The sequence below is a fragment of the Oncorhynchus kisutch genome, linkage group LG27, assembly GCF_002021735.2.
Source record: "Oncorhynchus kisutch isolate 150728-3 linkage group LG27, Okis_V2, whole genome shotgun sequence".
Lineage (NCBI taxonomy): Eukaryota > Metazoa > Chordata > Actinopteri > Salmoniformes > Salmonidae > Oncorhynchus > Oncorhynchus kisutch.
The window spans coordinates 1,968,467-1,974,466 of NC_034200.2; the positions used below are offsets into that span (position 1 = coordinate 1,968,467).

Below are 6,000 nucleotides of genomic sequence, written 5' to 3' on the forward strand. Positions count from 1 at the left end.
TATATGGGTTAACACAGTGGTTTCCAAACTTTTATATTCATAAACATTCAACCTCCAGCTGTGTACCCCCACTAGCACCAGGGTCAGCTGTGTACCCCCACTAGCACCAGGGTCAGCTGTGTACCCCCACTAGCACCAGGGTCAGCTGTGTACCCCCACTAGCACCAGGGTCAGCTGTGTACCCCCACTAGCACCAGGGTCAGCTGTGTACCCCCACTAGCACCAGGGTCAGCTGTGTACCCCCACTAGCACCAGGGTCAGCTGTGTACCCCCACTAGCACCAGGGTCAGCTGTGTACCCCCACTAGCACCAGGGTCAGCTGTGTACCCCCACTAGCACCAGGGTCAGCTGTGTACCCCCACTAGCACCAGGGTCAGCTGTGTACCCCCACTGGGTCAGCTGTGTACCCCCACTAGCACCAGGGTCAGCTGTGTACCCCCACTAGCACCAGGGTCAGCTGTGTACCCCCACTAGCACCAGGGTCAGCTGTGTACCCCCACTAGCACCAGGGTCAGCTGTGTACCCCCACTAGCACCAGGGTCAGCTGTGTACCCCCACTAGCACCAGGGTCAGCTGTGTACCCCACTAGCACCAGGGTCAGCTGTGTACCCCCACTAGCACCAGGGTCAGCTGTGTACCCCCACTAGCACCAGGGTCAGCTGTGTACCCCCACTAGCACCAGGGTCAGCTGTGTACCCCCACTAGCACCAGGGTCAGCTGTGTACCCCCACTAGCACCAGGGTCAGCTGTGTACCCCCACTAGCACCAGGGTCAGCTGTGTACCCCCACTAGCACCAGGGTCAGCTGTGTACCCCCACTAGCACCAGGGTCAGCTGTGTACCCCCACTAGCACCAGGGTCAGCTGTGTACCCCCACTAGCACCAGGGTCAGCTGTGTACCCCCACTAGCACCAGGGTCAGCTGTGTACCCCCACTAGCACCAGGGTCAGCTGTGTACCCCCACTAGCACCAGGGTCAGCTGTGTACCCCCACTAGCACCAGGGTCAGCTGTGTACCCCCACTAGCACCAGGGTCAGCTGTGTACCCCCACTAGCACCAGGGTCAGCTGTGTACCCCCACTAGCACCAGGGTCAGCTGTGTACCCCCACTAGCACCAGGGTCAGCTGTGTACCCCCACTAGCACCAGGGTCAGCTGTGTACCCCCACTAGCACCAGGGTCAGCTGTGTACCCCCACTAGCACCAGGGTCAGCTGTGTACCCCCCACTAGCACCAGGGTCAGCTGTGTACCCCCACTAGCACCAGGGTCAGCTGTGTACCCCCACTAGCACCAGGGTCAGCTGTGTACCCCCACTAGCACCAGGGTCAGCTGTGTACCCCCACTAGCACCAGGGTCAGCTGTGTACCCCCACTAGCACCAGGGTCAGCTGTGTACCCCCACTAGCACCAGGGTCAGCTGTGTACCCCCCACTAGCACCAGGGTCAGCTGTGTACCCCCACTAGCACCAGGGTCAGCTGTGTACCCCCACTAGCACCAGGGTCAGCTGTGTACCCCCACTAGCACCAGGGTCAGCTGTGTACCCCCACTAGCACCAGGGTCAGCTGTGTACCCCCACTAGCACCAGGGTCAGCTGTGTACCCCCACTAGCACCAGGGTCAGCTGTGTACCCCCACTAGCACCAGGGTCAGCTGTGTACCCCCACTAGCACCAGGGTCAGCTGTGTACCCCCACTAGCACCAGGGTCAGCTGTGTACCCCCACTAGCACCAGGGTCAGCTGTGTACCCCCACTAGCACCAGGGTCAGCTGTGTACCCCCACTAGCACCAGGGTCAGCTGTGTACCCCCACTAGCACCAGGGTCAGCTGTGTACCCCCACTAGCACCAGGGTCAGCTGTGTACCCCCACTAGCACCAGGGTCAGCTGTGTACCCCCACTAGCACCAGGGTCAGCTGTGTACCCCACTAGCACCAGGGTCAGCTGTGTACCCCCACTAGCACCAGGGTCAGCTGTGTACCCCCACTAGCACCAGGGTCAGCTGTGTACCCCCACTAGCACCAGGGTCAGCTGTGTACCCCCACTAGCACCAGGGTCAGCTGTGTACCCCCACTAGCACCAGGGTCAGCTGTGTACCCCCACTAGCACCAGGGTCAGCTGTGTACCCCCACTAGCACCAGGGTCAGCTGTGTACCCCCACTAGCACCAGGGTCAGCTGTGTACCCCCACTAGCACCAGGGTCAGCTGTGTACCCCCACTAGCACCAGGGTCAGCTGTGTACCCCCACTAGCACCAGGGTCAGCTGTGTACCCCCACTAGCACCAGGGTCAGCTGTGTACCCCCACTAGCACCAGGGTCAGCTGTGTACCCCCACTAGCACCAGGGTCAGCTGTGTACCCCCACTAGCACCAGGGTCAGCTGTGTACCCCCACTAGCACCAGGGTCAGCTGTGTACCCCCACTAGCACCAGGGTCAGCTGTGTACCCCCACTAGCACCAGGGTCAGCGCACTCTCAAATGTTGCTTTTTGCCACACACACACAATATCCTAAAAAAGGTCCATATAGCATGCACGATCGATTTTGTATTTCCACTCGTTCAATTTGAAAAGAAAGGAATCTGTGAAAATCTCACCATAAACTTTGTTTCAACCAGTCAAATCACATTCGTATGTATTCCTCAGAGATCATAGAATGTTCCCAGACTTCACTATATCATTAGGAGTGTAGTATATCCTATAGGATATACATATTTGGTCAGAGAGCGACGCCGATGACGCTGGCTGTCTTCACTTGATCGACTGTCAAATAAGCACCAATCAGCGGGGCCAAACAACAACCCCCGTATCTGTCACAAAATGTAGCTGCTAACCTTGTGCAACAGCAAGCCTTTTCCTTTTGGACAAAACATTATAGGAATATGGAGAGTTATTAAGTTCTGAAAACTGGGTGTTTTGCAAATGTTGAACTTATAATATGGCTACTAATACTGGAAAAGCTAAATCAAAGTCCAAGTTTTACGATATTCTTGCAGAAAAAAGTAATGTGAATGTAAATGTCTCCTTCACGATTTGCCCAAATATACCTGGGTGACTTCACACTAAATGTCATGTAGTTTGCTCATACTTCAGTTATCTGAAACATACACTGCTGCCAACTTGTGGACACCATCGGAATTACAATCAGAGTGATCGCTAGATGTGGGACCTTCCTGTTATGGTGGTAGAAAAGATGGTTGTAGAAAAAAAATGAAATAAAACATTTTTTTCTGGGTATTTTCTTCTACCAGATCTAATGTGTTATATTCTCCTACATTCAATTCACATTTCCACAAACTGCAAAGTGTTTCCTTTCAAATGGTACCAAGAATATGCATATCCATGCTTCAGGGCCAGAGCTACAGGCAGTTAGATTTGGGTATGTCATTTTAGGCGAAAATTGTTTTAAAAAAAGGGGGCTATCCCTAAGTTAAACATGAGAATGAGTTTGAGTTTTTGCCACAACCCGGCTAGTGGGAAGTGACAACGAGCTCTTATAGGACCAGGGCACAAATAAAAATAGAATAGAATAGTACCTAAGTATAAACACCATGGGACCACGCAGCCGTCATACCGCTCAGGAAGGCAACGCTTTCTGTCTCCTAGAGATGAACGTACTTTGGTGCGAAAAGTGCAAATCAATCCCAGAACATCAGCAAAGGACCTTGTGAAGATGCTGGAGGAAACAGCTACAAAAGTCTCTATATCCACAGTAAAACGAGTCCTATATCGACATAACCTGAAAGTCCGCTCAGCAAGGAAGAAGCCACTGCTCCAAAATTGCCATAAAAAAGCCAGACTATGGTTTGCAACTGCACATGGGAACAAAGATATGACAACGAGCTCTTATAGGACCAGGGCACAAATAAAAATATTTTTATTTGTGCCCTGGTCCTATAAGAGCTCGTTGTCACTTCCCATATTACCCCTTTCCTCCCCAATTGGTAGTTACAGACTTGTCTCATCACTGCAACTCCTGTACAGAGTTGTGAGAGGCAAAGTTCGAGAGCAGTGCGTCCTCCGAAACACAATCAAACCAAGGCGCACTGCTTCTTGTCACAATGCCCACCTATCCCGGAAGCCAGCCGCACCAATGTGTCGGAGAAAAGTCCAGACACCTGGCAACCGTGTCAGCATGCACTGCACCCAGCTCACCACAACAGTCACTAGTGCGCAAAAGGACAAGGATATCCCTGCTGGCAAAACCCTCCCCTAACCCAGACGACGCTGGACCAATTGTGCCCCGCTCGCAGCCGGCTACAACAGAGCCTGGACTTGAACCCAGAATCTCTAGTGGCACAGCGATACAGTGCCTTAGACCCCTGCAGTGCCTTGGACCACATATTTCCCACACACAGTGTGAATTTAGTGTTCATGTTAGTGAGGGCCGAGAATCCACTCTTACATACATACATAAGTTGGGTGAATTTGGGCCCATTCCTCCTGACAGAGCTGGTGTAACTGAGTCAGGTTTGTAGGCCTCCTTGCTCGCACACACTTTTTCAGTTCTGCCCACAAATGTTCTATAGGATTGAGGTCAGGGCTTTGTGATGGCCACTCCAATACCTTGACTGTTGTCCTTAAGCCATTTTAACACAACTTTGGAAGTATGCTTGGGGTCATTGTTCATTTGAAAGACCCATTTGCTACCAAAATTAAACTTCCTGACTGATGTCTTGAGATGTTACTTCAATATATCCACGTACTTTTCCTCCATCATGATGCCATCTATGTTGTGAAGTGCACCAGTACCTCTTCCAGCAAAGCACCCCCACAACATGACACATGATGCTGCCACCCCCCGTGCTTCACGGTTAGGATGTTGTTCTTCGGCCTCACCTTTTTCTTCCAAACATAACGATGGTCATTATGGCCAAACAGTTATTTTTGTTTCATCAGACCAGAGGAAATTGTTCCAATGTGGCCATCTTTGTTCCCATGTGCAGTTGCAAACCATAGTCTGGCTTTTTTATGGCAATTTTGGAGCAGTGGCTTCTTCCTTGCTGAGCGGACTTTCAGGTTATGTCGATATAGGACTCGTTTTACTGTGGATATAGAGACTTTTGTAGCTGTTTCCTCCAGCATCTTCACAAGGTCCTTTGCTGATGTTCTGGGATTGATTTGCACTTTTCGCACCAAAGTACGTTCATCTCTAGGAGACAGAAAGCGTTGCCTTCCTGAGCGGTATGACGGCTGCGTGGTCCCATGGTGTTTATACTTAGGTACTATTCTTTGTACAGATGAACTTGGTACCTTCGGGCGTTTGGAAATTGCTACCAAGGATGAATCAGAATTGTGGAGTTCCACAATATTCTTTCTGGGGTCTTGGCTGATTTATTTGATTTCTTTCTTTCTGAGGTCTTGGCTGGCATCATTTGATGTCAAGCAAAGAGGCACTGAGTTTGAATGTAGGCCTTGAAATACATCCACAGGTACACCTCCAATTGACTCAAATTATGTCAATTAGCCTATCAGAAGCTTCTAAAGCCATGACATCCTTTTCTGGAATTTTCCACGCTGTTTAAAGGTACAGTCAACTTAGTGTATGTAAACTTCTGATACAGTGAATTATAAGTGAAATAATCTGTCTGTAAACAGTTGTTGGAAAAAACCGACTTGCCAAAACAATAGTTTGTTAACAAGATATTTGTGGACTGGTGTATGTAAACTTCCGACTTCAACTGTAGGTACGTGGTTTCAAAGGGCATCAGTGTCTTAACAGCGCAATTTGCCAATGCAGGATACTCTGAACGCAGCCCATTCCATAAATCTGTCAGTGGCCTCTGATTAAATTACATTTTCACAGAACCGCTTGTTGCAATTTCGATGAGGCTCTTTTGTTCAGATATCGGTAAGTGGACTAGAGGCAGGGCAAGAAAGGGATAACGAATCCAGTTGTTTGTGTCATCTGTTTCGGGAAATTACCTGCGTAACTGCGCACCCAACTCACTCAGGTGCTTCGCTATATCACATTTGACATTGTCCGTAAACTTGAGTTTATTTGCACACAA

The 6,000-nt window shown here is 50.4% G+C and overlaps 1 protein-coding gene across 2 annotated transcripts in view; it reads right to left on the bottom strand.

Annotated features, from left to right (window-relative positions):
- The window catches only part of LOC109879589 (zinc finger protein 704), a 95,067-nt gene that overhangs the window by 42,048 nt on the left and 47,019 nt on the right, over positions 1 to 6,000 (bottom strand). The gene's annotated exons all lie outside the window — the stretch shown is intronic.